At 34.3% G+C, this 17843-nt stretch overlaps 1 pseudogene; it reads right to left on the bottom strand.

Annotated features, from left to right (window-relative positions):
- Positions 1 to 15748, bottom strand: part of LOC107871540 — a 35182-nt pseudogene extending 19434 nt beyond the window's left edge.
- Between the last annotated feature and the right edge of the window lie 2095 nt (positions 15749 to 17843).

The following is a 17843-nucleotide window of genomic DNA, read 5'->3' as shown; positions in this document are numbered from 1 at the left end:
TATGCCTATAATAATGTTAAGCACAAGTTGGTTACTTTGGGGTTTGGAGGATGCTAGCATTCGTGCACCTGAAGGGGATGTTCTAGAATAATAATGAATTTAGTGTCCCTATAAAGAAAATCTATGGAGGGGAGTTTGTGTTCATGTGTATGTTGGCACCCTTTTGTGTTTAGCTGTGTGGATATAGGGAGGCTTAGTACTTCAACTAGTCTCGATATTCCTAGAATGGTTCGACCATCTTATTTACGTGAGTATGTGTTGTAGGGTGATGGCTGTAGAGGCTAGAAAAAGTTAGAGTAGTTTTTCTAAAGAATAAGACCTACAGAGTATAGTTTATCCGGTAGAGATCAGCGGTAATGTGCATGGTGGTATATATTTTGTGTTGAAAGTTGTGAATATATATTTGATTAGAGGTTATGTCTGCAAGTCTAGAATTATGACTTTGATCTAAGTGGGAGATGATGAGTTAAAGTAGTTCTCAAATCTTCTTATGGTGTCAAGTTTCTTGTAAGATTCATGATAAATCTATTACAATTCAAGTAAACTCCTCCTACTCAGTCTACAAGGTCACTCTGCTAATGCCTTACGTTATGTATCTAAGTCCTACTTATGTCTATGTTTTGATCACTCTATGTAACTCATGACATGTCACAACTTCCAAACTAGAAGAAATAATGTCCCTCGATGATCCAGTAGTCTAAGTATCCAAGCTCTATGTTATGTTTCTCATGAATAATAAATCTTTGTCCCAAATCATTATTTAGTTCTAAGGAACTATGTTTTCGTATGTTAACGGGGATTAGCCAATATGATGAGGTTGTGCGAACTCATGACTATATTAGATCTGAAGATGAGAAGCGATAGCTTCGAGTAGAAGTCCTTACTTAAATCTTCGACTCCATGAATTCTACACTCATGTTATAAGATTTGTGATGTAAGCTCTCATGTTTTTCATTGTGGTTGTCTTAGGAATTAATGCTATGTTGAGTTTTTGTTAGAACGACTCTCCACTTGTGATCCAGACACTTGGTATATCAAATGCTCTATGATTGTATCATATCTTAAACTCATGTCCCACTTGAGTAGTGGAATAAGTATATGTTATAATCGAATAGTGTTACTCCCTTTCATGATTCTCGTGCTCAGGTCCTTTAATAAATCCCTGTATGCTAACATGATGGTTGTTGTGGAAACGTAGAAATGTATTAGGTAGGGGAGTAGATGTCATTGTAGGTGAAAGTTTCGATGTGATTTCTTGAGCTAAGGTTAGAGAAGAGGGATGAAGAGATGAATTCTCGTATATGAAATAGTTAGAAGGGAAGTATATGGCTGGAATCTTTGTGAGAATGATAGAATTTGTTGGTCTTAGTGGAGAGGTCCATGAAGTGGGGGTCGTAATGATAGGCATGAATTTTATGTTTGGTGAATAAATAAACCAATGTGACATGCTATTAGTATTCCTTGAATTAAGACTTGAGGTTGTGGAATTATAGTGATGAGGTAAGGTGATTTTTTTATGTGATGTAGAGTACAGGGCCCCGTATCTTAAGTTAGCACCTCTTTTCTCCGAGTTAGGCATCAACATAGAAGTATTAAACGGCGGAACACAAACGATTGTGGTTAGATGTGCTATGGGAGAACTGTAAGTTGGAAATGATGAAGTATGTTGATTAATGTTGGAGTATAGACAAGTAGTATCTCTAAGTTTAAGCCTTTTCACTATATCTTGTAAGATGGAGAATGCTAATATTCTTATGCCCCGTAGAAATCTCATCTCATGTCTTGTACCAATCTTAATCGAGACGAGGAGTCTTAGAAAAAAAATCATGTCTTACAATGTTTGGATCATGTTCCATGAACACATGCCAAGATTTATGTCGATATCAATTTTTGTTATCTTATGATAGTACCAATGTAAATCAGGCCTACTATCACCAACTTAACTAATTCCTTATGTTATGATGATAATGATTCATGGAACTCATGTGAAAGATCATTCCTATGTAAAGTTTCATTATGTCATGCTTCGTGCATACGTGTTCCACTATATGTTATTATGAAGTTCATTTGATGCCTTTGCATATATTTTAGAGGGAAAAACATATATTTTAGAGGGAAAATGTTCAATGCGAACCCATGTTTCTTCATTCCATACTTTTAGAACTTCAACAAGTCCCTAGCTATCATTCGGGGATGAATGATCCCAAGTGGGAGTTAATGTAACACCCCGCATTTTGAACTAGAACATAAACTATCATTCCTATGCGTAATGGATCAAAAAACCATAAATTTGACGTGAATTTGGTGTGTGAATCAATTATATAGTGTGGGAATTTATTTGAGCATCAATTGATATCATAGAAGTCCCTTTACTCAAAGACAAGTTGAAAGCTTTCCTATTATTCGAGTTTTAGTGAGCATCGAAACTAGGGTCAACTTAATTCGACCATAACTCTTTGTGTATAACTAATTAAATGGACTACTTTATATTAAATGAAAGATCTTTGAATTAAATTTCCAACGATACCAATTTCGCCAAAATCTGATAATAGAGTAAAAGTTATGGCCATTTTACAGTGGGTTATCCGGACTGCCAAAAGAGATGGGAAGGACCGACGGACCGTCGCCCAGGCCATCAGAATTGAGGAAGTAAGCCTGTTTTCTAGCAGAGAAGTCACAGTATGAAGTGACGGTCCATCCCAGATGCGACGGTTCATCGCCCAAATCGTCCCGCACCTTCGTTTAGCGATCTGAATCCATTTTAAAGGGTTGTTTTGGTACTTTTCCTTCCTAGAAACATTCTTCACAAATATAAATAAAACCCTAAGCATTATAATCCATACATTATCAGTTTAACAACATCCCAATCCTCTCTACTCTCAAGAACAATATGGAAACTAGGGTTTCCTTCAAGATCAAGATTCAAGCCTTAAGTTCAAGATTTTCAAGAAACAAATAAAGATTCAAGTTTTCCTTCCTTCCATAGATCAAGAATTCACCTTTCCCAAGAAAAGATATTCAAGGAAACAATATAGATCTGGATTCCATCTATCAATATCCTGGTTCATCTATCAAGATCTAGGTTCCATCTTTCAGATCTTAATAAGGTATGTGGGGTTTATCCTAAAACTACATGGTCTTATTGAAACACTCAAAATTGATTTAAATTTTATCAATCATGAATTCATAAAAGGATTTTGGAATCCATGATTTTTAACATGCATCATGAATGTTTAATGATATTGTTAATTTGTCCTTTAGGCCTTTTCCCGTTTAAATTGATTTACACATATATGTATATGTATGAAAATTGAAATTGAAGATTTTTTGAGAGCACAAATTCTCTCTTATGATGAAATTGAGTTTATGATCTTATTGAGAATAATTTGAAATGCATGATTTTTGGTTTGGAAATAGTTTCCTAAACACCATAGTATTTTGAGCATATTTAGAGATGATGAGAGGGAATTTCTTGATATAAATATGTTCTTGTTTTAAAGAGAAAGAATTGCATATGATTGAGAACTTTGATATGTCCACCTTGTGTTTTTAAACTGTTGAAAAAGAGAGTTTCTTGCATGTGTTTACATGAGCTTTAAGAAAGAGTTCTTTGAAATGATTTATTGATATGGTGGTCCCGAACTTATGTTTTGAAAACAGAGATTATAATATGTTATTAATGGCTCAGAGATGTGACTTTCAAGTCAATGGTATGACGATACCATATAAATGTATGTCATTTCAGAGTATGATTTCAGAGTATGTTTTCCGAGTATGCGTTCAGAGTATGTTTTCAGAGTATATTTTTAGAGTATGTTTTCAGAGAATACATATTTTAAAGATTTAAAATTGGGCTTAAAGAGGGTTAGGTGGTTACCTGATGTAACACCCCGCATATTCGGGATAGAGTTTAAACCGTCGTTCCTGTGCATATAGACCCGAACTCATTAATTCTTTGTTAATAAATGCGTGATGATCAATCCTATAGGTTGTGAATGCCCTTGAATGTGGATTGAGGTCATAAGAATCCCCTAACTCTAAGAAGAGGTGAAAACAATTCAATCGAGTAAGTTTTAGTGGACACTTCAACTTGGGTCAACTTTCATCGACCATAAATTCTGTTATATAACGAAATGGGTGGTCTTCTATATATCAAATGAAAGGTCTTAAAAGTAGATTTCCAGCGATACCAATTTCTCCTAAATTTGATACTCGAGTGAAAGGTTATAGCCATTTTCGTCTGAGAGGTTGTAGCTGCACGCTCCAATGCTCGCACCTAAACTTCAGCTGTTTGTCCGACATTTTTAAGGGATTTTTAGTCTTTTCAACCCTTATGGCTGCCATCCCACAACTTATAACCCTCAAGGGGCTTCATTTCTCTCCTAATTCAGAAAATCAACATCTCAAATTCTCTCAAATCAAACCCCAACTCCTCCCCCAAAAATCAAGAACTCATCCCTAAGGTCAAGATCTGCAAGAAACGGAATAGGATCCAAGTTCTGTCCTTCAAATTTTATAATCTAAGGTGCGTATGGTTTTCATAAACTACATGGAAAAGGTGAAATCATTTTTAATGATGTTTTGAATTTTGAGAAATCATGAATTGACAAAGGGGTTTTGAAATTTCATTTACAAATTGTGTATCATGAATCCTTTTTGATCTATTGTTTTGGTCTTGAGGCCTTCCCCTAAAGTTGATTTCTAATTATGTATGAGTATATATATATATATATTTATCAACATGTTTGATGAGTTTTAAGGATTGATTGAGAGAATGAACTACTAAAAATCCTCTCATGTTTACAAGATCCTAGTTTTGTAAGTTTTGACTTATTCGAAGTGCATTGTTGAAACCATGATATGAATGTTTTGTTTATGGTGTATGACTTGATCATGATTTTGAATTGATGAGAGGGCATTTTACTTAGTGTTGAAGGTTAAAAAGGTTTAATAAAAAGATTGCATGTTTTATAACAAATTTGATGACCACCGCGTGTTAGTTGAAATGCTTGAAAGAATGAACTTCACATAGTTTACTAAATGTTTAAGGTATGAAATCTTCTTGATTTGATTTGAAGTATGGTGGTACAAACTTTATGTTTCAAAAGAAGAGATTATATATGATATTTGTATGGCTCAGTAATATGACTTGCAAGTCTTGGGTGTGAAGACACCAAAACAGATAAGGCCATAAAAGAATTAGAATAAAACATAAGTCAGATTTCGATTAGATTTTTAGAAAAAGATTTTTGAAAGATGAATGATCAGAAAAGGTTAAAAATAGGCTTAAAGAGAGTTAGATGGTTACCCAAAGAAAGTACAAGTTGAAAGACTCTACGGTAGAAATCGTGATTTACCGACACGGGGTTATGGTACCATGCTTTGTGATCTTGTGTACCTTGATTCATGTCATCCCAAATTAGGAGTATGGTTAGGAGTCCTACTTTGTGATCTTGTGCACTACCATGACATACTGACTTGATTGGGGATTATGACACCTTGCTTTGTGATCTTTTGTGTCCCCCCTTGCTGACACCCCAATCCTTGCGTCAAACTTAGATTGGGGGCTTAGCTGCCTAGTCAAGGGAGGATTCCATATAGCCAGTGGGATTGTAGAAATATAGGGTGTACCATCTAGATCAGAGGTAATACAAAGATCAGAACTGCATTCAGAAACTTGATTTAAGTTTATTTTAAAATGCCATGTGCTTTAAATTATGTCATGCATACTGTTTTACAAATTGCTCTCACTTTTGTTTTATAAAATTCCTTATTTTAGATTGCACTGCGCACTAGTACTTTGTACTGACCCCCTATATTTCAGGGTTTAAGGCTCAGTCTAGAGTTTCTACTAAGCCGTAGAATCTGTCAAACAAAAGTGAGTAGTTGGTGAGCCTTCTTTATTTCGGAAGGCCTTGTCTTTAGAACCTTATTATGTTATTTTGATATTGGGTCTAACTGGGGGCCTTGTCCCAGTTTTGTTCTAGACTTATGATTGATCTTGTAATGTTAGAGATTTCGGAGACGGGTGTCGGATATTATTTGATATTTATGGGTTTCATTTTGTACTATTTAGTTGAAGCTAGAAATGACCATGATTCCATTTGTATTATTTTTCGCATTTTCCTTATTGTATATGAATATTGTGCATGATTATTAGGTATAGAAGGGCACCCAGGCCTTCATGGTTTGGGATGGTCATCACGGCCAGGGCCTCAATTCAGGTCGTGACACCCGAAAAAGGCACAATTCAATTGACTTATGTCCTAAAACAGTGTTTTGCTGATACTGGTATGTTACTGTTGTACGCTGGCGATGGCCCTGTGGCGTAGTAGAGATTTAGAGGCTCTGACCCTTCCGGCAAACTTGGGTTGGTGCCTTGGCTGACAAGTTAAGGGCAGATCCTGTTGGGTTCGATGTATGTGTTTGAATGGAAAATGGAGGGAATTAAGTGGAACAGAAAATTGAGTTAACACCGAAATGGAAAGTGTGCTTAAAATAGGAAAGCTTACTAAAATTCTCCCACATTGGTGGGAGAAAGAAGCTTTAAAGTGTTTATATTGTGAAACACATTTCTACATGCTAAGTGAGGCAAGAAATAAGAGATTCCTCGCGCCATAGTCGTCGTCTCTTGCTCGGCTCGTCTTCAGCTTCAGCTTCGGCTTCAGATTTGGATTTGTCAAATGATCGATCGATGAGATCTATCTTTTTGGACAAAGTTTATTTAACAGAAATTTAATCTGAATACCAAAAGCAAAATGCAATAGTAATCCTCCATTTATACATGCATGCATATTTCGAAATAGTGTTTCGAACTGATGCAATTCTTCAAACGAACTGATGCAATGTTTTGAATTGATGCTTCGAATTGATGCACTAATTTGTGAACTAGTGTACCTGTTCGGAAAAGGACATGTTCTTTGGATGAACGAACATGAATTTTCAGAAAAGACACACCATTTAAGTGAATCAATGCCACCTTTTCGAAGAGGCATCTGATAGGCTATATAAACCTTCTTTCATTCACAGGTTTTGACATAACAAAAATTTCTAAAATAAACTCTCTTCTTGTCTTTACAAATATTATGTGTGATCAGTCATTCCATTGAGTGAGTTCGATGATATTCCAATTGTTTGAGGTACCTCTATAGTTGGTTTGCTTGGCCATTTTATCCTGGGAGGAAAATTCCACAACCTCGGGTACAATGAGGGGAATTATTTCCTTTAGGAAATTTCGTGAATTTGGACGACTTGGCCACTTCTGTTTCATCTTTATGTCTGAAAATAAAATGCACATCTTATAAAGATCACTTTGATCTTTGGTTGAGGGTATTTTCTGTACTTCACTGTTTTCTTGTTCTTAAACTTGAACTAGTTGAAGTGGTTGTTTCTAATATACAGATTCTTGTACCCGTAGAAGGAAAATAACAATCTTAAGGAAATAATTGAATCTGTATTACTTGTTTTTGGAGATTAAAGCTTAAGATTTCTACTCCGTTTGATTTTAACTAGTGATTATAAGACATAAAATCTTCATCACAAGTTTAAAATTCACTCGGTTGACAATTGAAAGTCATAAAAACTTCATTGTTAACTAGAAACTGGAAGAAAAAGTTTAAAGTTGCTTAACTTTATAAGTAGTATTTTGAAAATACTAAATATTATTGTCTTGTGGTGATAGGAAAAATGACTAACGATAGTATAATACAAGATGCGACTACGACTATGGGGGAAAACAGTATTGCTTCAACAAGTCAAGCAAATGCTCCGCAACCAATGACACTTGCGGAGAAGACTGAAAAATTTTCGGGCATTGACTTTATGCGATGGAAGCAAAAGATGTTCTTTTACCTCACCACTTTGTGTTTGCAACGGTTCACTAGTGAAGATGCTCTTGAGGTGCCTGAGGGAACCTCGGACAAAGAGTGTTTCGTAATTGTAGAGGCTTGGAAACATTCAAACTTCCTTTGCAGGAATTATACTCTGAGTGGTCTCCAAGAAAACCTTTACAATGTTTATAGTTGAACTAAGACATCGAAGAAATTGTGGGGGGCACTTGAACGAAAATATAAGACAGAGGATGTAGGAATTAAGAAATTCCTTGTTGCAAGGTTCCTCGACTTTAAAATGATAGATAGAAAATCAGTTGTCTCTCAAATGCAGGAATTACAAGTAATCATCCACGATCTCCTAGCAGAAGGTATATATTTGAAAAATATCTTAGTTGAATAAATTGGTAAAGTTCTTAATACTCACATAAACTGTTTTGTAGGTTTAATTGTGAATGATGCTTTACAAGTAGCAGCGATAATTGAGAAGCTACCACCGATATGGAAAGACTTCAAAAACTATTTGAAGCATAAATGCAAGGAGACGACGGCCAAAGATCTTATTGTTCGACTGCGTATTGAAGAGGATAACAAAGCTGTCGAGAGAAGATGTAAAGAAAATTCTTCAATTAATGGAGTACATATTGTGGAAGATGACCAAAACAATTCTATGAAAAGGAAGAAAACTGAACAAGGAAGCAATCAACCCAAGGAAAAATTCAAGGGAAAATGCTTCAATTGTGGTAGGATTGGCCACAAGTCCACGGATTGTCATACCCCGAAGAAAGGAAAAAAGAAGGATCAAACAAATATGCTTGAGTCCAACAAAGAATGTGATGATTTGTGTGCTATGTTCTCAGAATGCAACTTGGTGGGAAATCCTTATGAATGATGGATGCATTCTGGTGCCACCTGCCATGTGTGTTCCAGCAAAGAGTTGTTTTCATAATTCGCTCCGGCTCAAGTAGAAGAAATGATCTACATGGCTAACTCCTCTACTGCTAAGGTGGAAGTAACAGGAAAAATATGCTTGAAAATGACTTCGGGAAAGGTTTTGAAACTTAACAATGTCTTTTATGTTCTGGAGTTATGTAGGAATTTAATTTCTATTTCACTTCTAGACAAGAACAAATTCAAATATGTAACTATTTCTAGAAAAATAGTAATTAGCAAAGGAGAAGTGTATGTAGGAAAAGGCTATCTCTCTGAGGGCCTTTATAAGATGAATGTAATGACTGTTGAAATCAATAGAAGTTCAAATTCTTCTTATTTTCTTGAGTCTTATGATTTATGTCATGAATGTTTAGGCAATTTTAATTACAAAACTCTATGAAAACTAATTAACTTAGAAGTTTTGCCAAACTTTGAGTGTAATAAATTAAAGTGTCAAATATGTGTGGAATAAAGTATGCAAAGAATTCTTATAAGTCTGTTGAAAGGAATTCCAATCCCTTGGACTTAGTACAAACTGACATTTGTGATATGGAGTCAACACCATCACGTGGTGGAAAAAAGTATTTTATAAATTTTATTGACGATTGCATTAGATATTGTTACATCTATTTGCTAAATAATAAGGATGAAGCAATATATGTGTTTAGGAAATATAAACGGAAGTTGAAAATCAGTTAGATAAAAAGATAAAAATGATAAGAAGTGATAGAAGCAGAGAATATGAATCTCCCTTTGCCGAAATATGTGTAGAGAATGGAATCATCCATCAAACTACAACCCCGTATTCACCTCAATCTAATGGAATTGCGGAAAGGAAAAACCAACCTTTGAAGAAAATGATGAATGTCTTACTTATAAGTTCTGGTTTGCCACAAAACTTATCGGGGGAGGCTATCCTTACAGCCAATCGTATACTCAACGGAGTTCCCCATAGTAAGACACAATCCATTCCTTATGAAAAATGGAAAGGAAGGAAATCCAACTTGAAATATTTCAAAGTGTGAGGGTGTCTACAAAAGGTCCAAGTTCCTATGCCCAAAAGGGTTAAGATAGGACCTAAGATAGTAGACTACGTGTTCATAAGCTATGCTAAAAGCAGTAAAGCATGTTATTTTTGGTTCATAAATCTGAACATCTGGATATTAATGAAAATACTGTAATTGAATCAGTCAATGCTGAATTCCTTGAAAAAATTTATCCGTATAAAACTAGACATGAACAGTCTAGTGGGGGGTCTAAATGACCTTGTGATAAACCAATTGAGAATGAACATAATGATGAAAATTCAAGATGTAGTACTCGTTAAAGAACGTCTACTTCGTTTGGATTGGATTTTGTAACATTTTTATTAGAAAATGAGCCTCAAATATTTAAGGAAGCAATGGCATCTTCGGACTCATCCTTTTGGAAAGAGGTAGTCAATAGTGAGATTGATTCAATCTTAAGCAACCATACAAGGAAATTGGTTGATCTTCCTCAATAAACCTTTAGGTTTCAAATGTATCTTCAAAAGGAAGATTAAAATAGACGGTACTATTGACAAATACAAGGCAAAACTTGTAGTAAAAGGATTCAAACAAAAAGAAGGCCTTGATTACTTTGATACATACTCTCCAGTAACAAGGATAACTTCGATTTGAATGTTAATTACCTTGGCTGCGGTATATGATCTTAAAATCCATCAAATGGATGTGAAAACCACTTTCCTAAATGGAGAATTGGAGGAAAAAATATACATGGAACAGCCTGAGGGTTTTGTGGTTCCAAGAAAGGAAAACAATGTGTGTAAACTTATTAAGTCATTGTATGGACTAAAGCAAACACCTAAACAGTGGCATGCAAACTTTGACCAAATCATGTTGGCAAACGGATTAAAAATAAATGAATGTGATAAATGTGTTTATATTAAAGACACTCCAAATTACCAAGTCATTGTATGTTTCTATATGGATGATATGTTGATCATCAGCAAAGAAATTTCTGACATAAATGCCACCAAACGAATGCTCGAGAGCAAGTTTGATATAAAAGATCTTGAAGTTGGAGATGTGATCTTAGGTATAAGAATCCATCGAACTCCACAAGGTTTGGCATTGTCACAGTCTCATTATATCGAAAAAATACTTAGAAAGTTCAAGTATATGGAATTCGGTATTGCCAAAAATCCATTGAATGTGAGCTTTACACTTCAAAAGAATGAGGGTTAAAGTGACTAACAATTTGAGTAGACAAGAGTATTGGGATGTTTAATGTATATAATGAACTGTACATGACCATATATAACATGCGCTATCAGTAAATTGAGTTGGTACACAAGTAATCCCAACAAAACTCACTGGATGGCAATGAAAAGAGTTTTGGGGTAATCTTAAATACACTCAAAATTATGCCTTGAATTATAATAAATATCCCATGGTACTTAAAGGATATAGTGATGCAAATTGGATCACTCGATCGAATGAAGTAAAAACCATAAGTGGATATGTATTTACTATCAGTAGAGGATCACTCTCTTGGAAATCATCCAAACAGACTTGTATTGTTCGCTCTACAATGGAATCTGAATTTATCACATTGGATAAAGCTGGTGAAGAACCAGAATGGCTTTGAAATTTCTTGGAAGATATTCTGTATTGGCCCAAGTCAGTGGCACCAGTATGTATACACTATGATAGCCAAGTGGCAATAGGTAGGGTGGGGAGCATGATGTATAACAGTAAATCTAGTCATATAAGACGAAGACGTAATACTGTTAGGGAACTTATCTCTAGTGGAATTATCATGGTTGACTATGTAAAGTCAAAGAATAATGTGTCGGATCCACTTACCAAAGTCCTATCTAGAGAAGAAGTGGAAAGGACATCCAAGGGAATGGGTTTAAAGCCTAGGACAAGCCATCATGGAGTTAACTCTACCTAGCAGACTGGAGATCCCAAAAGCTAGGTTCAAGGAGATAAAAAAAATTGTGTATGACAGGTTCAACAATGTAAATTATCCAACTCATTCTCATGATATAGACAATGTATAGTAAACAAGGATAAGACTTAAGGTGAAAAGTCTTTTAATGATTATCTAAATTTTCCAGATTTGAACAAATAGTTTTATCTATAGGATTGAACATTCAGAAATCACCTATGTGAGGGCGAAGTGGAAGCCACTTCAAGGAGAATGTTAATAAAGGCTTATTCTTTAAGCTCTCATGATACCGGGATGAGTTCATGGCTGAAAAGAACAAAACCGTGAGAACTATAAACGGTAAAAGGCTTTTTGTGTGACATGTGTTGTCTAGGTGTACATTAAAGCTTGACGGTTCAAAGATATCAAATCTAATGATTGACTGAGTGCATCCGATGCATGTTCACTACGGAAAGTTCAAAGGGAAACCCACTTATCCAGATGCAATCAGTCTTTGCTTGATGATTATGTACTTGTCCATAAAACTTTTATGAAAAATAGCCATTCAACATTCATGTAGGGGATTAATGGGTTCTATGTGTGTGCTTGAATGGAAAATGGAGGGAATTAAGTGGAAGAGAAAATTAAGTTAACATCGAAATGGAAAGTTTGCTCAAAATAGGAAAGGTTACTAAAATTCTCCCACATTGGTGGGAGAAAGAAGCTTTAAAGTGTTTATATTGTGAAACACATTTCCACATTCTAAGTGAGGCAAGAAATAAGAGATGCCTCACCCCGTCGTCGTCGTTTCTCGCTCGGCTCGGATTTGGATTTGTCAAATGATCGATCGATGAGATCTATATTTTTGGACAAAGTTTATTTCACAGAAATTTAATCCAAATACCAAAAGAAAAACGCAATAGTAATCCTCCATTTATACATGCATGCAGATTTCAAAACAGTGTTTCGAACTGATGCAATTCTTTATACAAACTGATGCAATGGTTTGAACTGATGCTTCAAAGTGACACACTATTTATGAATTGGTATACCTGTTCGGAAAAGGACATGTTCTTTGGATGAATGGGCATGAATTTTCAGAAAAGACACACCATTTAAGTGAATCAATGCCTCCTTTTCGAAGAGGCATTTGATAGACTATATAAACCTACTTTCATTCACAGGTTTTAACATAAAAAAAATTCTGAAATAAACTCTATACTTGTATTTACAAATATTCTGTGTGATCAGTCAATCCGTCGAGTGAGTTCGATGATATTTCAGTTGTTTGAGGTACCGCTACAGTTGGTTTGTTTGGCCATTTTATCCTGGGAGGAAAATTTCACAACCTCCGGTACGGTGAAGGGAATTATTTCCTTAAGAAAAGTCTATGAATTCGGACGACTTGGCCACTTCTATTTCATCTTTATTTATGAAAATAAAATACACCTCTTATAAAGATCCCTTTATCTTGGGTTGAGGGTATTTTCAGTACTTCATTGTGTTCTTGTTCTTAAACTTGAACTAGTTGAAGTGGTTGTTTCTAATATACAGATTCTTGTACCCGTAGAAGGAAGAATAACAAATTCCATATAGCCCGTGGAATTTCAGAGTTGTAGGGTATACCACCTAGCGCAGAAGTAGAACAAACAGTGTCAGAGAGGTCAGATGATTTTATAGAGTCTTTTAAAAATGCCCAGGTATTTTCTTACCATATGATATATTTATGAACTGTTAGATTGCTCTCATATATATTGAATAAAAATTATTATTTTGGATTTGCTTTGCGTACCAGTACAATTGTATTGAACGCTACCTCCCAGGGTCTGAAGATCAGACCAAAGCCGTAGAGTTTTCAGATAGCAGTGAAGAGTTCAGTTGGTGAGCCTTCTTTATTTCAGAAGGCCTATGTTTTGTAGACTATGTTATTTATTTTTGTTTAGGTCCACTGGGGGTCTTGTCCCAGTTTCAGACAATTGTTATTTTCAGATGTAGTAGAGATTTCACAGACTGAATTAGATGTTGATTGGATTTCCTTCTTTATTGTTAAATTAAATTTAGAGTATGACCATGTTTCCATAATGATTTATAATCCTGCATCTTAAATTATATTTTATGAATATTGTGCATGATTACCAGATATAGAAGGGTGTTCGGGCCTTCATGGTTCGGGATGCTCGTTATGGCCAGTGCCTCGGCTTGGATCATGATACTTACCTAACATTTAAAGTTATTATCCAATGAAGTGTTTTTAGGTATTATTTCCTAGGCAACATTGTTTATTTTAAATATTACTAATAACATAGCACATTACATAGTTTTTGCTAAACTATTTGAGCACTAAAAATTGATAATAATATCTTTGGTGGGAGAATTTTCGTGAAACAAGTTTTTTGGTTCAATTATTTCATACAGTATGAAGAATTACTGTTATATATTTCGTTTAAATTTTTTATTTGTTTTGAGTACATATCACCTGATTTTTAAAAAGAAAATCTCCTAAGGGATAGTTTGTTCATTATTACAATCAAGTACAAATTTTCCTTGAAAACTTTCATAAAGATTAGAATTTCTTGGCAACTTTTGGACGTTATTCAAGACACAATACATCTGAAAATCCAAATGGCCAATGGTCTATAACACTGCTTTAGTGAAAGAAATCAAATTCCCTTTCTTAATAGAGTGGAACAGGGGATGACAACTTTTCTCAATGTCAATGAGCTCCCATGAGAGGCTCATGGTCCATAAAAGCTAGATGTGATTCAAATTCTCTCTCTCTCTCTGATACAAGGTTCTGAATAATTGTTATAACAGCTCTTTTTTATTTGATGTTTCACGAGGTTGGCTTTTGTCCTTTCGAAGTGTTTGAACTTTCTAGTTACATTTTTATTTTTTTCGTTGATATTGTGGTATCAGGTATGTGTGATTGTATAATGGATCATTGTGTCTATTATGTCGAAGTTAAGTTTTATGTCTCCTCCTTGATGTAATTTGTTGATATTTTACATATTAAGGATCATCGTCAAACGCGCTTGCACCACAAGTTGATATAGCATTGGTCATGATTTCTCAATGAAAAGGATCTTTATAGAAATACAATATTGGTTTATTGTTGTGAAACCGTTTCATATTATTGCCATTACTAATTAGAAAGAATAACCTAACTCTATTGATCCATGTACCTTTCAAAAGGTGATTATGTACACATAACACTTTAATGGATTAAATGTTTTTTGTGTCTATAATGTTGTCTGTTTTTTTTAAAGACATCCACCCAAGCTGTCACTTGCCGTGGTGGTGGGAGGCTTGGCGGACCTCTATCATGTATATTGTCAAAAATAATTACAAGGAGGAAGATATAAACCAAACCTCTAGAAAGTACTTGTCGTAGCACCAAAAAATAAGCTTCCAAATTTCTAACAACAAACTTTGAACTATAGGGAAGATGATGATATCTTCCACTAAGCTTAATGATCACCTTAAAGCAGTGGTCTCTAAGATGTCTATAAGCATCACCTTAAGTAATTATACTTTTTCTAGACGGGACTGAAGGAAGTCTCCAGCTCATAAGATAGTACAATTTTGTTCAAGGTGTTCAATTGTCAATCTTTATGCTTATATTCAGAATGAAGGCACATGAAGTCTGTCTGTTATAATATTACCTCTCGCGTCACATGGAAGTTCAACCCTATTGTAGTAAAATTCCTTGTTATCCGGAGAGGTAGCTAAGATGTCTACTACTTGATTTCCTTCTCCGTACAGAGTTGCACTTGGATGCTCCTTGCCTGAACCATACATAATCTCTTTAAAGGATTCAGGGATTATTATATTTCCCAAGATCATGTTAACCAAAAGTAAGGAGTCCATTTCAAGAATATTGTGCAATAACTGTAACCAGCACCATGAAATACCAGAGCAGCCCGAGCTTCAAAGAAATTGTTAGTACAGAACTGCATAGGGGCAACAAAGGCCATAATCATCTGTCCATTTCTTTTCCGCAGAATACCACCAGCTCCTGCTTTTCCAATGACCTTAATGAAACTACCATTAGTATTCAACTCTAATCCCATTCCATATTAGCAAAAGGTCTATCCATTTAACACATGCAATGCATTCTTGGTGTATAAGTTTCCACAATAGTAAAAACCTTAGACAAACTATAATCCCCTTCCATGTTGCAAAAGTTATTATCCATGGCAATCTAGACTTGGACCACAATTTGTTGTCAGATTCTAGAGAAATTAAAGTTTTTGTCGTCATATTTCTTACCACACCTGGCTTTCCAGATTTCCCAACAGGCAATTATAGAAATGATGTGCAAGAAAAGCTTGTGAGCATCATCTTTTGCAGGGGTGTTCCAGCATAAAATGCCTAAATAGCAGTAGCCCCAGCATTTAATCCCAAAGGACTGGGAAAAAAAATTCTCAACTCTGATAGCCAAATCATCTGAAACAAAGACATGGTTTAGAATTTTACTCTTATCCACCCTGCAACATGAGCATCTGAAAGTAAATTGGGGATTAGACATGTCGACAATGCCACTTATGGGAAGTTTCTTTTGAGCATTATCCATCACTGGGAAGAAATCTTGGAAGTATTTCTTGCATCAGACCTTGGAATTATGTCAATATTGTTTTGTCCATATAATTTTTATTAAATAATTGATTCTCGACTAATATTTTTAACAATTTAGCAGAGTTTCAACTTTAAAGTGTCAATTCTATTTAATTTTAGTAGGTTTAGCATGACGAAATATCTAATTTGAGTAAGTTTAGCATGAAGAAAAACAACTAATGCATTCTTTCAACTTTCAAAAAGTTATTGCAAATCTTATAACGATTTTTCCTCATCAATTTATTTTTGTGTGAAATTGTTGCTCAAACTAGAATTAAAAAGAGCATAAAGAAGTTAATTAATTTTGTATTTCTGTCAAATAACTAACAACTAGGAAAAAATTCCTTGTAAAATAATTGTTATTCATTGAATTTGACTTATACATAATTTGGAGCACACACAACTAATCTTAATCACGTAATTTGCTTTACTTTTTTGTTACTCTTTGAGAACATTTGCTAATTGCATAGTTGATTAACATACTATACATTGCTATGATTTTGTGTAAAAATAAGTTTATGGCAATTCAAGAAAATCAGTCCCTATATTGAATGTAAATTGTCCCTCGTGTTAATTTTAAAAGAAAAGACAACACTCCACATAAAAGATTTTATCAACAACGTCATGCATTACTGAAGAATTCAATTTTCTTGCTCTGCAAAGAATCTTTTTAAATTCATCCAAAATGAAAAAATATACACTTAATAATGTTTTGCAATAAGAAAAATAAAGTAAATGTCGAATAATCCTAATATTGAATGGTATTTATCACAACATATTTTCTTAGACTGGCAATTTTATGTCGTTCTTTCAAGAATGATATCGGTGCCAACAAGATTCCTGATCATGGAAACACAATAGAGACAGATAAAATAAACATACAAAAAGAATATAAAATTAAAATAATATAAAATTATACTGCATAAACATAATATCAAAGTACTTTCGTATAAATCAATACCATAGTCTTTGACTATATGAGCATTTTCATATCGGGCATATAAATGAGGTCTTTTTTATCAATTAACTCAAAAATCTAACCGCTAAGGATCCACAATTATAAGAAATATCGTATTTATTTGGTTATCGATTTAGTACAGCAACATACTCTATATATTCCCACCGAGTAGTGGTTATCGATTTAGTGTATTTAGAAATTAAAAACTAATAAAATGAACCGATAATACATAAATCAAACTATAAACCAACCGATGATGGAATACCTTCGAAAGGAGTAAAACTTGTGGCAACAAAAAAGGAATAAATATGTGAAAAGGCTCTAATTTTGGCTTTTATACAAAGAAAAAAAAACAGATAGTAAAAAGGAGGTATATCCCAATTTTGAATGAAAAAACATGCATAACATCATTTATTAAAAAAAATTATTTTAATTGACAATAGAAACTAAAATTACCTCTGGAAAAAGTATTTGGTCACATTTTGTATGTGTGATAACAATTGGAGCCTGTATTAAAAAAAAAAAAAAAACTTAACTATATCAATAAACATAATGATGATATGCTAAATCTCATGATTTATTTATAATTAAAA

Source organism: Capsicum annuum, chromosome 5 (genome assembly GCF_002878395.1).
Source record: "Capsicum annuum cultivar UCD-10X-F1 chromosome 5, UCD10Xv1.1, whole genome shotgun sequence".
Lineage (NCBI taxonomy): Eukaryota > Viridiplantae > Streptophyta > Magnoliopsida > Solanales > Solanaceae > Capsicum > Capsicum annuum.
The sequence above is the reverse complement of the archived record's forward strand: the minus strand, read 5'-3'. Positions and strand labels throughout refer to the sequence as shown.